Consider the following 20,121-nt stretch of genomic DNA (forward strand, 5'->3'; position numbering starts at 1 on the left):
TTTTGACAGTTTCAGGAAGCCGACAGACAAACAGCAGAACATACAAATGCCACACAGATGGTGCCCTCATTGGAATTGTACCACTGGACCCATGCGCCATGAAATGTGTATTTTATTATGAGCGAGATGGGCAAATGTCACAGTTAAATTGAGCTATAAGTATAGAGGGATGATCTTGATTATGTAATTTATTTTAATAAAATGTATGTTAATGCCTTGTTAGTAGGCACGCAGTGATGAGGATGATAATTATCACAGGATGACAAGAGGCAGAAAAATAATAAATTAAAACTAAACAGTTTTATGCTGATAAATCCTAATCACAAAAAGGCACGAGCATTATTTTTTTCTTAATGATGACCTGGAAAATGAGACCTATGCTATATTATACAATAAGATTATTTTCAGACAGCAAACTACTGTACACTGACAATTAATTTAATTGTTCTGCATACTGTACTTGACATGTATTCTTGTTTTATCATGTTATAGTAAGAGCACTGTAATATTTTGTATTATTTTATGTTATATATTATTTTCAGAATATAACAGTCTTATTATGCACACGTCCTTATGTTGCAGGTTCTTTAGTATGTGGAGTATAAAATGTTGTTTGTGCTTTGTATTATAGTTTCCTTTGTATGAAGTGAAGCTGTTGGTGCACATGGTAATGTAACTGGCTGAACCATTTCACACTACAGAGGACACAGGGCCTGATTCATTACGGATCGCTATTGCGATCGCAGCTGCGATTATGCACGCAGACCCACTGCGAAAATATGCTAATGTTTGCAATCGCAATGCCATCATAGCCTAACATAAGGACTCCCACTTCCCCTTACTCACATCCGTAATACATTGCAAGTCTGCAAAATCATCGGTAACATCGAGTACCATCAGAGCCTCAAACACAATGATAACAGGTCTGACCTTACTAAGAATTTGATAACCTTGTCGTACGTAGTGAAAGCTCAAACTGCGTATGCCATCGCAGTGGAAATTTTATGCACGCCCCTGTAAGGGCGTTCAAATGCACTGTCATGCCTGCGTTTCGCCGACCACCGAACTCTCCCACCCCCAAATGCTCACTTAGTGTCAAACACTCTGCGATGGGTCTGCGTGGACACTGTGATCGCAGTGTGATTGCAGTGGAGCCTTTGCGCCCGTGCACTGTTATGCATATGTATGAGCAGTACGCAACAATCGGCCGTGTGCGTGTGTAATCACAGTTGCGATTCACGTCCCCGGTCCTTTATGATATTCCTATGTCAATATGAAGTTAGCATGCTAATATTTAAGCAATAATCACATAAGAAATGGCATAACTGGGCAAAAATCTCCTGGCTGGAGGAGTTGAATGCCCAATGTGAAGCTGATAACATTAGTGGGCAGTAACTGCTACAGGCAAAATATATGTATTAAATTAAAATTCTGCAATTATACTGATACCAGGAACACCGAGAGGGGGGGGCGGGTACAAATTACCCGGGCCCGGGCTTCCTGAGAGGCCCGGCGGGAGCCTGGTTCCGATGCCGCCCCCCCCTCACAGCAGCCCAGCACACAGCATGTGCTGAGCTGCAGTGGGAGACTGCTCGTGGCTGCTGAGTAGCAGCCACAGCAGTCTCCTATGCCTGTGGGGGGGAGCGATCACACTGGGCTGAGGGTGCTCAGAGCGCCTCCCTCGCCCTCCTCTTTCCCCGGCTAGCAGCGCACTGACTGCAGCAGTAGACCGTGGGCATAGTATGTGCCCAGAGTCTAGTGCACATGCATTGTGGGGAAATCACATTGCGTATCCGCAAAACGGCAAGAAAATGGCTGCGGCGGCCATTTTCCAGGCATCTAGTGTGGCTCTGCTACAGCTGACATGGGACTTCGGAGAGGAAAGTATTAAAAAATATGGGTGCAGGGTGTGCGGTGTGGGCCCCCCTAGACTCAGGGGCCCATGTGCACTGGCCACCATTCACCCATTATAGATACGCCCCTGAGAAGACAATAGATATAGGTTTCATTTCTCCTAACTGGTAAGTGCTGTCATCCCTGGTTGGACAAACAGAATATAATGAACAGGATTATGGCATTCCAGTCAAAAAGACATTTTAACTTCGACTTTGATGGGTTGGACAAACACTACATGGAAAATAATCATTTCTGGTTAATCTATCATCATGGATTGTTTGTGCAAATTATGCCACAAAAATGTAACATTTAGGCTGTAATTAACATAACACAATGTATAACATTGTTTAATCTCTGCTTAATTAATTAGTATGATACATATTTGCTTTTTGTTTTCATATTTGAATAGATAATATAATCACATTGCGTATTCCAGTACATTCATTTTCCTCATTTCAACTTTTTAATATAAAGGATTTATTCTAACATAAACCGTTTTATAAAACAAGTTTCTTTCTAGAAGGCAAGTGTTATTTATTTCAGACCAGCATGACCTAGCACATATCCATGGCAAGCTGGCACTTGGGGTACCATAATGCTTGCATACGAGACCCACTGGGACCTGTAGTCCGCATGAAAAACAAAACAAAATAAACACAGGCAAGAGCCCATGCTGTCACCCCGATTTTGCTGCTACCAGTCTAAGGTTTGGGAATTAGTTTGGGGAGCAAGGTGACAGGCCAGTGGTTTTCTGATGATTTTTCACTGGATATTACATTATGGTCTCTGGCCCTGATTCAGAGCCGGACGCTCTTTCAGAACACTCGCTCTGAATCAGGGCGGCATTTTATTTTTGAGCCGGCCTCCTTGCCGCTCGCTAAGCTGTGAGTGACCACCCACAGCTTTTGCGAGCGGCCAGGTGATGGTTGCGATGGTCTCGTCTATCGCAAGCCCCAGTGGACTTCCTGCTCTAATAGAGCAGGAAGTCCACCTACTGACATCACTAGTGATGTCAGTAGGGCCGCCCACAAACGGAAGGCGTTCCCTCGAGAACGCCTCCGTTTGTCCAGCCACCCCCCCTGCCCGCCTCCAAAACGGGGTGAGCTGTCAATCACAGTCGACAGCCGCCCCGTTTTGGTGCGAGACCCGTAGCGGCGGAACGCCCGTCGCTGGCCAGGTCTCGCGCATGCGCACGCAGGAGGTGGCGCATGCGCAGGGGGTAAACATCGACACACTTGCGAGTGCATAGCGCTTGCGAGCAGGTCTGATTCCCTACTCTGTGCATGTTGCTTGGCCAAAGGCTACTAAAGCCAAGAGCGTCTAAGATCTCGAGACACATAAAAATAAAAATCTAAATGAATATTATCCTCAATTAATATCCTTATTCCTATATACATTGCAAAGTAAAAGTTGTACTTCTGAAATTAACCTTAGCTTAAACTGAAAACTTAACATAAGGGCTACAGAGAGGACTCTTAAGCTGGCCACACACTAGACCAACTTTCATCCAACCAACCAACTAGTTGGATGGTTGGATGTAAGTTGGTCTAGTGTGTGGCCAGCTTTAGTTATTTTCACAGCAACTTCTTGCGTCCACCCAAGTCAGTGCATGCAGCTGTGACAAAGACAGCAAAGGAGGAATTTAAACCTATGGACTATTAAGAATCTATTGTTATACACAGTCAAATTCCCACCCCATACGCCAGCAAGTTCACTGGCACATAACTATTTATGGTATATATTGCAAATATTTCCCTATGACTTAAATTTTCATGAATATGATATGTGGAGAAGGCTGTGAGTTTTACCCTCCCCATTACCCTACTGTGCTTTTTGAAGGTGTGTGTGAATCAGAGGAAGCTCTTGCAGGTGTGTTTTCAATAACATGAACTGAACAATGGGAACCATTTGAATTGAATCCAGGTCCATAGAAAGTCACTGTTTGTTCTGCAAGCTTTCCAATGTTATTTAATATTTCCAAACTTAACCTGTTAAACAATGTACTTGGGTAACAAGACAAACATTTCTCATCAATGGGCAAAGGGAATTGTGATTTTCTTTAATACAGAGACCCGGTCCTAGCTTCTTCCTATTTTAGGGATAATTTAAAACTTGTTTTTTAAACAAGTTTTTAATTTGTAATGAAAACTGAATTAGTTAAGCGTTTGACATTACAATGTCATTCATCAGTACACAGATGCCAGATCTTTCTCTACACAGAATTGCGACACCAGGCTATTTAATGAGCATTTCCCATTACCCAGAATTCATGTCGTCTTCATAATATGAAACAGATATCCGAGTCTTGCAAATGATTACAGTAATTCTATGAGTGGGAAAGAAATCCTCTGGCTTTTGTTTCAATAAAATCTGTTATACGTCATGCATTGTCTTGTAAATGGTTGCTTGACTGTTCTAAAGTTAATTGAAGCTTTTAAAAGAAGAATAAATTATATCTGTTATTCAGTCTGTACTACTATTTGCACATTAAATACATTGTTATATAGAAGGCTATATTCTACATGTGAAATAAAACTATCCCTATTCATTCTTGTGCAAAATAAGTGTACAATTGATGAGAATTCATGGCAGAATTAAACTTTTATGAAGTTATTCTGTATGTTAACCCTTTATAGCTAGATACTTTCATTGATAGTCATATGTTTTATTATATTGTAATTTTATATGTAAGGAACAAGAATAATAAGATTTATATAGCCCAAAACATCCCACATCTGCCCATTAATATCAGTCTTTTGCTTATAGCCACAGTCCATCCTTTTCTATTGTGTCCTCTGTGCAAGGGAAATATGAAATGGCTGGCCAATGAGAACCCACAATCATTGACATTGAGGCCTCTCATTGGTTCCTCGGCTTACACTCTCCATACAGAAAACCATTTTAAAGTCTGCCTCATTAAGTGGTACCCAGGGTGCCACCAAATGTAAAGAGCAAGTTTGCATGTCTATGCCACCTTCACTTCTGCTCATCAGACTTGTTTTCCATCTCAGGGGAATATATATGTGCTAGTGGCAGGCAGTTGGAAAGTTTATAATGCACAAGTGATACTAATATGTTTGGTCAAAAAACAAGCCAACTTCTAATATATTTGCAGTGTGTAGTAGTGGAGAGAGGCCTACTTATTTTTATATATCAGCACTGAAACGGGTGGTCAGCATTCCAGCCACACTAGTGAAACTATCTTCCATATAGAATTCATATTTTATCTTACAGTCTTCCTGTACATAGACATTACTGAATCATACGGTACAATTAAATTATATTAATGACTTTGCATCCCTCTTTTTGAGTAGAAGGAGACATTTATTTAACAAAAAATAAACTACAGCCATGGGCAAAAGTTTTGAGAATGACACAAATATTGTTTTTCACAAAGTTTGCTGCTTCAGTGTTTTTAGACCTTTTTGTCAGATGTAACTATGGTATACTGAAGTAAAATTACAAGCATTTCATAAGTGTCAAAGGCTTTTATTGACAATTACATTAAGTTTATGCAAAGAGTCAATATTTGCAGTGTTGATCCTTCTTTTTCAAGATCTCTGCAATTCGCTCTGGCATGCTGTCAATCAACTTCTGGGCCACATACTGTCTGATGGATGCCCATTCTTGCCTAATCAATGCTTGGAGTTTGTCAGAATTTGTGGGGTTTTTGTTTGCCCACCCACCTCTTGAGGATTGTCCACAAGTTCTCAATGGGATTAAGGTCTGGGGAGTTTACTGAACATGGACCCAAAATTTCGATGTTTTGTTCCCTGAGCCACTAGTTATCACTTTTGCCTTATGGCAAGGTGCTCCATCATGCTGGAATCATGCTGGAAAAGGCATTGTTCGTCACCAAACTGTTCTTGGATGGGTGGGAGAAATTGCTCTTGAAGGATGTTTTGGTACCATTCTTTATTCATGGCTGTGTTCTTAGGCAGAATTGTGAGTGAGCCCACTCCCTTGGCTGAGAAGCAACCCATACATGAATGGTCTCAGGATGCTTACTCAAGAGAGATTACTCGATCGAGTTGCAAAATCTCTGGTGAGAATGCAAATTCATTTGAATACACCATCGTCCAAACTTGAAAGTAATTTCAGTGAAAAAGATACAACTCTGGAATTTACCAAGTATTGTGATTACAACCACGGGTGTAGCAAACTCGGACCTAAATACAAATTTTAAATAGACCACCTCCTGAGCTGCAAGTTTGGCAGAAACATACACAGATTAGTGTAATTTGTGTGTGTTTCTGCATGGAAACTACCTAACGTTATTTTTTTTTTTAAATTACTTAGGGTCTGCCCCCAAAAAGCATAACCAGCCCCGGGCACCTCAGCCCCTGGTTCCTAAAAATAAAAGAAAAAAAAACGAGTAGGATTCCCCCCAATTTTAGGAACTGCACTGGGCTGCTGAGCCAGTCCTCGTTTTAAAAATAGGGGGAAAAAATGTGTAGTGTTCCCCCTATTTTCAAAACAAGCACTGGGCTCAAATCCAGCTGGGGTGTAATGCCACAGCCAGGGGACCCTTTCCCCCGGGTCTCCCTGGCCAAAGCATTATCAACCCAAGCCGGTCAGCCCAAGCTGGGGATCTCAGGGGAGGTGGGGACCCCCCCAATAAAGGGGTCTCCCCTCTCCCGAGCACCCCAGGCTTAAGCTGTAGTCCGGGGCTCTTCCCCGTACCCCTGGCCATTGTGTTCATTGGTAATAGTGCAGAAAATAGAATTAAACTATTGTTTTTTACAGTGGAACTACAGATGCCAGCGTGCCTGTCCTTTGGCATTTGTGGAACTACAAGTGCCAGCAGGCATCCGGCACCCATTACCCCATGTAAAAAAATGTGTTAAAAACCACAAGACACACACACCATAGTAAGTTAAATTGTATTACATACCTACCACACTCACACATACTTACCTGCTGCCAGATGTTTGGTCCCCTTCTCTAAGTAGAATTCCAATGGACAACAGTAAGTGGTCACTGATTGGCTGGCAGCTCCGGCTCCTGACAGTTTCCATGTGGGATTTGCAGTCAGTAGCCGGGTAGCAATGTATGTGGTCATAAATATATCACTACTGTAGGAACTGGTCCGGTGTCATTTAAATGTCCTGTAGATGCTATGGAGACCAGTGCAAGGACTTAGGTGAGTATGAGATTTTTTTAACAAGTAACCCATTGGAATTCTACTTGGAGAAGGGGACCGAACATCTGGCAGCAGATAAGTATCTATGAGTGTGGTAGGTATGTAATAAAATTTTACTTACTGCGGTGTGTGTCTTGTGGTTTTTGAACAATTTTTTTACAGTGGGGGTATGGGTGCTGGCCACCTGCTGGGACTTGTAGTTCTACTTGGGCCAAAGAGCATGCATGTTGGCATCTGTAGTTCCACTGTAAAAAACAATAGTTTAATTCTATTTTCTACACTATTATCCCTGCACCGAATGGTCAGGGGTGCAGGGAAGAGCCCCGGTCTTCATCTTAAGCCTGGGTTGTTTGGGAGAGGGAGGACCCCTTTATTGGGGGGTCTCCACCTCCCCTGAAATCCCTGGCTTGGGCTGGCTGGCTTTGGGGTGATAGTGCTTTGCCCGGGGAGACCCAGTGAAAGGGTCCCCTGGCTGTGGCATCACACCATAGCTGGATTTGAGCCCAGTGCTCATTTTAAAAATAGGGAAATCCTACCTATTCTTAAAACGAGGACTGGCTCAGCAGCCCAGAGCTGGTTCCTAAAATACAGGGGAACCCTACTCTTTTTTTATCCATATTTTTAGGAACCAGGACTGGCCAAAGTGCCCTGGGCTGGTTATGCTTTTTGGGTGGGACCCTACATAATTATTTTCACCATTTAACCCTTTTTTTTCATTAAAACACTCAAGCAGCCTTCACATATCTAACTGATATGTGCAGGCTTCTTGTTCAGGAGTGTTTGGCTGCATTCAGACACTTGCAACTCGGGCGAGAAATCTCGATCACATACACCATCAGAAAACACAATCTCAGCTAAACATGCTTCTTTGTAAATTTAAGTGTTTCGGAAGCCTAAAATCACCAGAGTTTCAGCGATGCAAATCGAGTTTCTATTCGGCATAACTCGATCAGACATGATTCTCAGTAAATTTACCCCTATATGTCTTGCATAAACAGATAAAGATGTATTTTAAATTTGCATATGTATATTCTATACAAACTGCTTATTTGGTTGATATCACAATAAACTCTCTTAAACCTATTGTGGTACTGGTGTACTATACAGTTTAGTGTTTTCCCACCTCGGTCCTCAAGACACACTAAGGGGTAAATTTACTAAGAATTGAGTTTGGTCGAGTTTTTTTTTTTTTTAAACACTCTTTACTTAACCGAAACTCGAGTGAGTTTTCCATTTTTCAAGAAGTGAGTTTAGCTGAAAGTGAGTTTTCCAAATGTGAAGTAGATCGAGATTTCTTCCCCTAGTTGCGAGTCTAGATGAGATTACTCACCCGAGATTGCAGTGTTTTCGCTCTGCCAAACTCACTCGAACAAGCAGCCTGTGAGATATGTGAAGGCTGCTTGTGTTGTACCTGTGAAAAATGGGTTAAATTAATTTACAAAAATGATGTAGGGTGCCCCCCAAAAGCATAACCAGCCCTGGACTTGTCAGCCAGTCCTGGTTCTAAAATGACAGGGAACAAAATGAGTAGGGTTCTACCATAATTTAGAAACCAGCACCAGGCTGCAGGGCCAGTCCTGGTTTTAAATATAGGGGGAAAAAAATAGTGTAGGGGTGCCCCTATATTTAGAATAAGCACCGGACCTAAACCAACCAGGGTGTAATGCCACAGCCATATTACCAGGTCTCCAGGGCCAAAGCATTCTCACCCTAAGCCGGTCAAGCCAAGCCAGGGATCTCAGGGGAGGTGGAGACCCCTGAAAAAAGGGGTGTCCCTCTCTCAAAACCCCAGGCTTGGTCTGAAGCCCAGGGCTCTTCCCCGCACCCCTGGGCTGTGGGTATGAGGGTAGTAAAGTGTAAAGCAAAGTAAACTATTGTATTTTACAGTGGAACTATAGGTGCCAGCTTGCCTGCACTTTGGCACCTGTGGAACTACAAGTGCCAGCAGGCATCCGGCACCCATAAAATAAATAGTTAAATGAAGACAAAACACACACACCGTATATATAGTACAAGTTTATTACACACATACCTCAATCACACATATTTACCTGTACCAGCCGGTCTGTCCTCTTCTCCAATGTAGATATCTGTGTGGAATGACCTGCAAAAAAGATCGCATACTCACCTACATCCTGGAGCTGCACTTCGTAGCATCCAGGGTCTTGTAAAAACAACAAATCGACTTACCCGAACCAAGACAAACAGATGTAAGTATATGCTGTTACATATACTCACACCTTGCGAAATGACAGATGACCAAAATCATCTGTAATTTCTCACGGGCCGCTAGTCAATCAGCGGCCGCTTTACATGTAGTGCCCACTTATTGGCTGGGACCCACATGGAACCAGCCAATGAGCAGCCGCTACATGTAAAGTGTCCGCTGATTGGCTAGCGGCCCATGAGAAATAACAGATGATTTAGCTCATCTGTCATTTCGTGAGGTGTAAGTATATGTAACAGGTGCCAGCATCCCTGCTCTTTGGCACTTGTGGAACCTCCCCTGAGATCCCCGGCTTGGCCTGACCAGCTTGCGGTGAGAAAGCTTTGGCCCTGGAGACCCAGTAATAGGGTTACCTGGCTGTGGCAGTACACCCCTGTCGGTTTTTGTCCGGTGCTGGTTTTAAATATAGGGGGACCCCTATGCAATTTCCCCACCCCCTATATTTAAAACCAGGACTGGCCCTGCAGCCTGGTGCTGGTTCCTAAATTACGTTGGAACCCTACTCGTTTTGTTCTCCATAATTGTTGGAACCAGGACTGGCTGACAAATCCGGGGCTGGTTATGGCTTTTGGGGGGGGACCCTACGTCATTTTTTTTTTAAATAAAAACCCTCTACATTAGGTATACAGGCAGAAACATACACAAATCACACTGATCTGTGCATATTTCTGTCAAACTCGCAGCTCAGGAGGTTGTCTATTTGAAACTTCAATTTATCAGTGAGTTTGCTACAATCTCACACGAGATTGTAAACTCAAATCTTAGTAAATTCCTGAGTTGCATCTTTTTCATTAAAAGTATTTCCTAGTTTGGCTGACGGTGAGTTTTTTCTAGTTTGCTATCTATCTCACACGAGTTTTAACAGTGAAGAGACAAAACAGTCCAGGTTTTAATTTAAAAATATTCTTGCTTGAGCACAGATAGTTAAATCAAAATAACTGAGATACTAATTAAGTCACCTGTGCTCAAGTGTGGCTAGACTTAAAATTATAACTATTAGTGTGCCTTGAGGACTGAAGATGGAAAACACTGGTATAGTTATACTGATAAAAAAAGGAAAGTTACATATCCTTAATTGCCAAATGTCTCTAATTTCCTGGGACTGTCCAGTGTGGAGTTGTCTCTTTAAATTGTTAGTTACTGGTCATTTCCTTATATATCAGCTTTGACCAACTGTACAGTTACTGTTATTCTATACACTGGATAGAGGATGCCATTCTTATTCTCTTGGGTTTATAATTTAAGATTTATTAAAGGGCGTATTTAAAATGTAAAAGTACACTAAAGCCAAGTTCAATAAACATGTCATGATGAGGATTGTAGAGCCCCAAGGTCCACTTAGACAGCATTGCACATAACTACATCCCCCAGCCCAGAAGTGCAATGTCAGTAGAAATTATTTTACATGATAATTAAACTGCTTTTTGCCAATAGTCTTTGCATAAAAACCTCTAAAGTTAACAAACTGAAAATATATTTGGGCCCTATTTACGTAAATTGATCTACAGTACCTGTACCTGATGGGAATGTGAAAAATGTGTCCTATTGAAAATATACAGTAGAGATGAGGTTTAATTAGTGGCACCTTGGACCAGCCAGAGCATTCAAGTCCTTTTGTAGGTAGGAAAGAGCAGTGTGTCTACCCAGAATATAGGTAATACTAACACCTCTACAGTACCCTATACTGTAGGTCATTCAATAATCCAAAGGTTAAAATGTTTGCCGCATTCAGATGGTACATTCTTGACCCACACATCCTGGCATTCCTGCCAGGAGCGCATTTTCAGGAAAAGAGCATTTTATGTTTTCATATTATGAACATTAGTGGGATGATATCCAACTGTGTAATCAGATGCAGCATTGCTGGTGCAAATATGCTGCAAATTTCTATAGAGAAGTTCTAGATATATGCAAATAAAACTCCAGAAATATGCAAAAATAATTTGAGTTTTTGTCAAGTTTTTACTGTTTTTTTAACACATAATAAAGCCTATTACAAAGGCAAGTGTGATTAAGTTGTGCAAATTGACAGATGAGTCTGCTATTCATCCAAATTTCAGCGATTTGCAAATTAATTTACAAATCACTCTACAGTTCACTCCAAGATTCATTCAATAGTTTATCCCAACTGGCGGTCAATCACAGTTCATGGAATTTAAGAAGGCCAATCAGCAAACATTAATAAATAGTTATGTGCAGGCTCGGATTAGTTTGGATTTTTCCGTCGAATTTTGATTTTTCCCGACAAAAATCAGGTCTCAGAAACAGGCAATACATCATCTTTCATTGACAAACAACAACTTTCCTGGACAAAAGTTTTTGGCGGGAAAATCCAAACTAATCCGAGCCTGCACATCTCTATTAATAAATATCATATGTCCATGGAACTAGCTTATAGTGCCTCTGACACTTATTATTCCAAATTTACTTCAAGGGAAAACACCTGTGAGTACTCATGATGTGAGCGGCCTGGCCCCTATCTAGTCTTCAATTTTGTGCGCACAGAAGGTTACTAATAAAGCACAAAATGGCTGATGCCATAGAGTTAAGACATTTTTTTTATTAAAGTACAGAGTAGACCGGCCAGTCTGCCTACTTATGAAGAACATTGCAAAAATTAGTTTTCTGTTAACAGTGCGCCAGTATTGAAATGAAGATGGAGGCGAAAGAACATTACAGGTTTTTATTTGCTGGGGTCCATCTTTGCTGTTTTAGAGGATGCTGCACACATGAAGTCACATAGGAGTGTGCAGCTTTACAGCCAGGGACTAGAAGCAACTCTTTAGTGGTAAGAAACTTGCTAACACCATCCAGAGATTGTTTTTGGGAAAAAAATTATTGATAAACAGGCTCCAGATAGAAAGAGATTTCCCCTGTACAAGAGAAAGACATTTCCCCTGTACTCTAATATTGATAAAAACTTGGCCCTCAGCCAACCTTCTTTATATAAGGGGGATTTCATTTCCACCATATGTCCAATCAAAAGCAGTACAAATTAAGTCCCACACATGACATGCAGAAACCACAACACAATTAACACCCCACCCTAATCCACCCAACCATGTCTACTTTCTAACAGAACACTACTCACTTCCCTGTAAGCCCTTCCTCTTTCTGAAGGTGTTAATAGAACTCAGCTATTGTGCTGATACTATACACATTGATTTGCTCCTATATGCTCCTCCTACGCAACTGTAAAATGATTGACAGAAAGGCCTATAAAGAAATCATTGCAATTTGATTCATGAATCATCAAATTGCATCTGAAAGTCCACAATTCATGAGTTATAAAATGTTGAACTAAAATCTGGTTTTAATCTGGTTTAAAAAAAATAATAATTATGTAAAAACTTGTAGTATGTAAATTGATTCCAAGCTAAATGGTATTTTTTGTATTCCATGTCTGATGAATTAAAAAATATGATGTTTTTTAAAAAAAAAATATATATATATATAATAATTGAATTCCATAATTACATTGTTCCATTGAACTGGCCTAGAGCTACAGAACAAGCTAAGGATAGGTCAAACGGCTTTTCTATCATTACAAAAGAGCCATTTTAGTGTCCGTTTCACAAAACACTATTTATTGTCCTGCTGCACAGACGCCAATAACTTTAGTTTTGAAAATACAATAAATAAATAAATTAGGCTTGCTGTACAGCAAGCTTCCTGTAAATGTTGGCTCATTTCCAATTTTGCACTCAATTTTCAAGTAATTCAGAGAAGTTTTAATCACAGTGCTTTGCTCTCTCTCTTTGGTAAATATATTGGACAAAGTGACAAAGATTCATGTACCCAGGCAGCACAGTAATTAAATACAAATCATGTTGTTTTGACAGGACAGAGTGAAGAATTGAGGCAGCTGAATTTCCCTTGTCATTCCTGTGACCTGGAAAAAAATGGGAAGGGAAAGATCTTTAGTAGGTTTCAAAATGACAAGATGTTTGCTGCTACAATGTGTCATGTAATTAACACTGATTTTACTTACTGATTGGAGCTTACTAATCAAGAAGACTAAACAGAGACGCATAATCGAGTATAAAGGAGAATATTTTAGTGTCAATTTTTTTAGTTCTTTAAGATCACGATATTTTTACAGTAGCCTATTGTGCTTTGCATTTTTCTTGTACAGTTGTACAGGTTATGCATGAAATATGTTCCAATTTTATAGACACTGAGTAGCTCAAACTATGTACACAAACCCTAACTGCAAGGCATTCTGAGCCTACTGTATCTGCACAATAAAGGGATTATGGATTAAAAATGGGCGCTGTTTCTATTCAGGCCAAACTGTGTACTCTGTAATATTTAGGATCTCAGCCACGATCTGTCATCATCTTAATATGGATATTTGAAAGATAATCATTTTTCCTTATTTACCTGCTCTGTGGGCTGATTATAGTATTATTATATTGTGCTATAATGTTAACATTATTTAGTAATTGCAAAGAAATTAGGATGTATATAATTTCATTTTCTCTTTTCCATTCCATTGGCTTGACCCACCCTACTCCCATTTGAATTTAAAACCTTTTCTTGACCTCAGATTTTAAGATGTGATCTAACTTCTAGAGAGCACAGACTGTGTTTTGTATGCTGTGATATCTGTAACAAGCACACCTTTCAAGTCTTCTGCTCATTCAAGCCGACATAACTTCTACAGTACATGAAATGTGTTAAAAATGTGAAAAATCGATAAAGTTTACTTTATAGACCTTGTGGGATTTGTAGAATATTTATTTGTAATGCAGTGGTTCAGCAACCATGCTGTATGTGTTAATGTAAGCTCAACATGTATAAATTGCTGAGAAATATGTTTTTAGAAAATTTTACTGTACAAGTGAAAATTGTATATTTGGTTTGATTCATGCTAATTTGCTGGGTCCCTGTTAGCCATCTACAGCTTCTGAGGGATCCATTCCCAAAATGATGCAGACAAACTTGGCACTAACTCAAAATTTATAATTTTTAGTAAAGTGAGCATTTAGGGAGAGTCCTTCTGGGCTTTTTACATCTGATATTTTTGGTAGTGATGGCTGGCATGTTCGGGTTGGACTGTTACCTTGAAATTATTATAAACACTTTGTTATGACTGAAAGATGTACGTCATCATCACCCTCATCACAGTTAGCAAAGACAACAATAGTAGATGTAAGTTCAATATGTTTTTTTAATATTTTTGGAACTGTCATGTGGCTTGTAAAGACTAATTTTACTTCATTACCTCTGGCATCAGCATTGCATCTTTTCTTAATCACAGTGTTACTAAATAAAAAAAGCAATTAAATTGAGGATAAGATTCACAAGTTTAATTATCATCAATACTGCCTACATGGGGTGGGATTTAGTTGTCATCCCAGTGCACACAATGCAAGCACTAAGAATTCTAGTGCCTGGCGGCTGCGATCCCGATGGTGAGTATTAGGGTTAGGGGTTAGGCTCTATGGGTAGGGTTAGGCACTAAGGGAAGAAGGTTAGGTTTAGGCTGCGGGGGGAGGGTTAGGGTTAGGCTACGGGAGGTAAGGGTTAGGGTTAGGCGGTGGGAAAGGTGGGTTAGGGGAAGGGTTAGATTACTTACCTGCATACATCGGGATTTCTCCACTGCCGGCATTGTGTGCTTCGGGATTACGTACCCCACCCTATGGACTAGCTAGTCCACATTTTCATGTGTTTGACTCATATCTACAAGTCTCCAGTTTTGGCTGGAAATTATGAACAAGGGGATATTTATTTTCTTTATACAAGTTATCACTCTCTATAGTGTAACTGACTGTAAATATAATGAACTTAATATTGTAACTTTTCAGTTCAAGATCAATGATAGTGAAAAGATCAGAAATATGAAATGGCAATGATTCAACTGGGTTTACAGGTATAATTCAATGAGGTGTGAATTTACCATTTTTGTGATTGAGAGAAATTTTTGTGCAGAAATGTAGCAGCTTATTAGGTGGGGTTGGGTATGGATTGCCGGCAGCCGGGATGCCACTGGTCAGAATACCGACAGCAGCATCCCAACAGTTAGAATCCCGACACCCATAAGGAAGCAAGGTAAGTCTAACCCTATCCCCTACCCTCACCCTAACCCACTCTCCCCGGTGCCTAATCCTAACCTCTCCCCTACTGCCTAAGCCTAACCTACCTGTCCCCGCACCCTAAACCTAACACTCCCTCCCCAGTGCCTAATCTTAACCTCCCCCTAGTGCCTAGCCCCGCACCCTAACCCTTCCCTAACTGGCAATACATAGTTTTGGGATGCCAGCGGTCAGGATACTGGTGCCAGAATTTAGACCATCGGCATCCTGCACGCTGGGATATCGACTGCATCCCTATTAGGTGTTTATATTTATCAATATTAATGTCTGTCTTCTTGTCAGGATGTTTAATTCATAGGCTATCATCTCCAAACATTTTCCCTATTTTAAAATGCCAATATGAAAAGCTGGCCAAGAAGTTTGACTCACTTAAGTTCTGTAAAATTTCTCACGAGCCGCAACATAGAGGGGCCGCTAAATCTCTGGTGTTGGTGAAATGCAACTGCACGTGCACAAGCTCTTATGCCCTTGGATCCCTGCCCTTTGATGCTATAAAGCAGTGACAAACCTAGCAATTGATGATAAGTGTTTTCTAGTGCTAATGTTTGATCTCTCTTCTGCACACCAAGCTGTTTGTTTGCTCCTTCAGTGTACTGATCCTGACTTTAAACCTGATTACCCACTCTTGTCTGTTACTCCAGTGTACCAATCCCAACTATTACTCTGACTATCCACTTCTGTCTATTACTCCTATATATCGTTTCTGGCTTACTATTTTGACCATCCATTCTGCCAGCACTCCCATTTACATCTCTGACCTCATCTCCCTTCACTCTCCTGTCCGACCTCTTCACTCAACAAATGCTTCTCCTGCCAACTGATTACTTCCTCCCACTCCCGCCTCCAAGATTTTGCCTGTGCTGCGCCTTACCTCTGGAACGCTCATACTCTACAAATCTTAAGACGGGCTCTAAAGACCCACTACTTCTTCATAGCCTTCCAGCTCTCATCCTAACCTGCTGCTACTTGCTCCTTCCTCCCTGTCTACCCCATCTGTGTCACACCTGTTTGTCTGCCCTGTCCTTTTAGAATGTAAGCTCTCATGAGCAGGGCTCTCTACAATCTTGTGCTACTCCTTATACTGTCATCTATTCCTCACTCAGGCGCCTAGCACTTGGTTGCTTATGCCATGTTGCTTATTTGAGTGTTATGATCACTAATGCAGCAATGTATATAAACCTTGTCCTTGTACTGCATTGTATTGTACTGTGTAAGTCACTTGTTGCTTGCTCACTTGTCTATGTACTGTGTAAGGTGCTGCGGAACACTTTTGGCTCCATTTAAATAAAGGATAATAATAATAATATTCCCTGCATCATATCTTTGTCTGAACTTTACGCTATGTTGAGACTTTGATTTGCTATAAGCCCCCTCTACTGCTCTGATGTGTAACAGACCATAGAATGTTGTGTCTGGCTGTGTGCCAAAGATTGGACTGTTGTGACCATGTACCTGCCTTTCTGCATGTGCAATAATAACCAGCAATGCTAAGTATATTCTTGAGTTTATTATTCAACAGTTACACAGGTGCATACTGTGCACCACTAAGGTTGCCATACTTATGTAAACCTCTGCCACTGGAGTACTCTTACAGGGTTAGTTCAATACTATATTTTTGTTACAGTCTGCTGTAGAGTTATAAGTGGATGGATTAGGTGTCTGGTCACACTATTTCAGCATCCCATGTTATTTTATGGTAATAGTCTAATACAGCACCTATACTTTCCTTCTGAATAAAGAGCAAGTACACCCCCTGACTCTGTATATAATCATTAGCACTAATCACCATAGTTCAACATATCTTTCAAACACTGCTCTCCCAGCATCATATATTTGCCCCTCACCATTAGATTGTAAACTGTATGGTGCTGCACATTTCTGTTTAGTCTTATAAATAAACAATGATTATAATGTAATATACTATTTGTAATGCCTGATGTTGCCTGGTTAATATTTGTTTGTTTATTCACTGTGTCCACATCCTCCCTCTTTTGCTTCACCCACCCCCCCCCCACCCCCCAATTTCTCACTCCCCTTGCCACTTTGTCCCCACCCTTTCTCTCTACCCTCTTTCCTCTCTACCTCTTTTTTCACTTCCCCACCTAAACACTTTCATCCCACTTCTCCTTCCCCCTCCCCCACTCTCTCTCTATTACCACCCCCATATTCTTTCCTCTGCATCTCTAACATAGGAGGGGTCACAGTTCCTACAAACTGTTATTACATTCCAACGTGATGACATCTTTTGTGTCAGCACTTGATTTTATTAAATAGATATAACATATTTTCATCTAAAAATGTATTTACTAACTATTATATAATTTTAATATAAATAAGTAATAAAGGCTATATGAATGGTATTTGGCAAAGTAGAATTGTTAAATTCAGGTTGCATTTCACTTTTGATTACCAACAAAAGCCATAAAAATAACACAGATCCCCAACAGGCTGTATTAGGACAACATGCTACAGGTGAAGGTGAATACTTATGGGCAGTATATCCCTGCATTATGTATTGTCAAGGGCAAGATTTTGCACACAATAAGTAAAGATTACAGTTGAATTGCTTGAGAATTATAGCTGATGAAAAAATTGCACGGGATGTCACCGTAACATCATCACAATGGTGAAAGTACCATGGTTTATACCACCCAACAGATGCTATTGACAAATTGAGCAAAAAAAAAATAGATTTTGAGACAGTTAGTGCATTGTAGAAACACTCCAGATGAGATGACAAGCAATAAATATCCTATTTGAACATCAGTATGGGTAACAAGGGACAATGGGATTTGTGTGATACCCCAGAAGAAATGGATATAGTTATTCAATCATATAGTGCCTGTTAGTTATATATAAATTCATTGATGTACACCGTAAAATATATATGTGCATGTTGATATGGTAATGTAAGAGGGGCTGTAGCAATGTAATGGCACCTATAGCCCGGTGCCCTATTGTCCTGCTGGTCTCCCCCATCAGTGAGTGATGGACTTTTCTAAAACAGCCCCAGCACGGACTTCACCATTAACTGCAGGGGGGGGACTTGTGCTGGACACTGCACTGAGGGCTAGGAGAGCTTATAAAGAGACCTGACAGTTGACAGTTGGGAGGAGTGTGCCTGAGGCAGTTCAGTGGAAAGGAGCTCCTGCATTAAGTGTCCCTTACCTCAGGGACATTGGTGGTGGTGTCCAGGGAGCGGCATCCGATCCGTGTTGGTCGGAGGACAGGACGGGTCCTGAGTGAGCTTCCTGATGGGACAAGAGAGCAGGACTCATCAGAGGCTGTGTGAAAGGGTCCGCAGCCATGAAGGAAGCACAGGAACTGGAGCTGACAGGAAGCTGCCAGGTAAATAGAGGGAAGTAGCATCCACGGGACCACCCTAAATCCTTCCCCCTCCAGAGTGACTGACAGCCGGGAGCCAGAGAGGAGGGGAGATTGCTGTTCCAGGTGCTGAAGCTGTACTGCAGGGAGCAGATCTGTCAGCTAAATACACATCACACCTCAGTACAACATGCTGCAGATATAATGGACAGCTATACAGCTATTATATGGTCCTGATCAGCATTAGTATCTTTTGTTAGTAGAAAAATCTACTGAACTGATATATCTACAGTAGCTTTTAGCTAAATGGCTCAAGTTAAACATTTCACCAGTAGTAGCTACATTAATGCCAACTCCTCTCCTTGCCCTATTTACTAAGAAGGAATAGAGGTTGATTGAACAGATCCAATGATAAATAAGCTTGACCTGAGGTAAATCGAACTGTCAGGAGAGTATAACAGGATCCCTCAGTGGGTAAAACCTAACAGCTTACTGCTGCTGTAATACACCTTCCATATATATATATATATATATAACCTGAGAGACTGTGACAGGAAAGGGAAACTCGGGCTCTAAATAATTAAAATACTGCATCCAAAATATGGAGGATCTGACAAGATTCAGCTTGATATAAAAAGAACCGTGAGTGAGATCAGGATATTACGCCAATGATAGGCAGCATCAGCTACTGTACATTCAGTGACAATTAAAAGAGAATATCCATCCTAGGGAGTGACAGTCATCTTAAGGGACAGTATCAGTCCACCTAAAGTAATCTACAGGCCTGGGCTTGCAACATACAAAAGACAGAGCCAGAGTCAGTACAAGTGTCAGAGCAGCATTACCAACCATCATTAGTTATCAGGGAACTATAGTAATAAAGTAACTTTGTATTCAAATGTGCACCAACGAAAGGGGTATTGGCCAAACTTTGAGGGACTTGTGAGCTCACTAAGTCTTGAAACCTGTTTGTGCATAATCTGCTAATAGAGCTATTTCATTATTTTCATATACAGCAGTTTGTAAGCATAAGACTAATCCATTTTCCCACAGTACAAGATCAGAAGCATTCCTGATTAATAAAATTCAAACCTAAAGTGTGTGAACCATTGTTAAAGGTGTTATTAGTGTACTTAATGCTATTATTAGTGTAAATCTTTACTATTGGCTGTAGACTTGAAAGATTATTGTTAATTGTAAATATTCATTACAAGTCGCTGTATTATTAAATAAAACTGCAGAAAATTAATTCATTCTTGATACCACTTAATCCGGTGGGGGTGTTACTTTTGAATTTATTAAAGCAATGATTTCCAAATTGGGTGCGGCGGGGCTCTTACAAATCAAATTATTTATGGTCAATGTGATAGGCAAAACCAGTTCTGGTGGCTGCCAATTCATAAAATATGTGGACAAACAAGTGCAGCTCTGTC

This window comes from Taudactylus pleione, unplaced genomic scaffold, assembly GCF_031769625.1.
Source record: "Taudactylus pleione unplaced genomic scaffold, aTauple2 ptg000053l, whole genome shotgun sequence".
Classification (NCBI taxonomy): domain Eukaryota; kingdom Metazoa; phylum Chordata; class Amphibia; order Anura; family Myobatrachidae; genus Taudactylus; species Taudactylus pleione.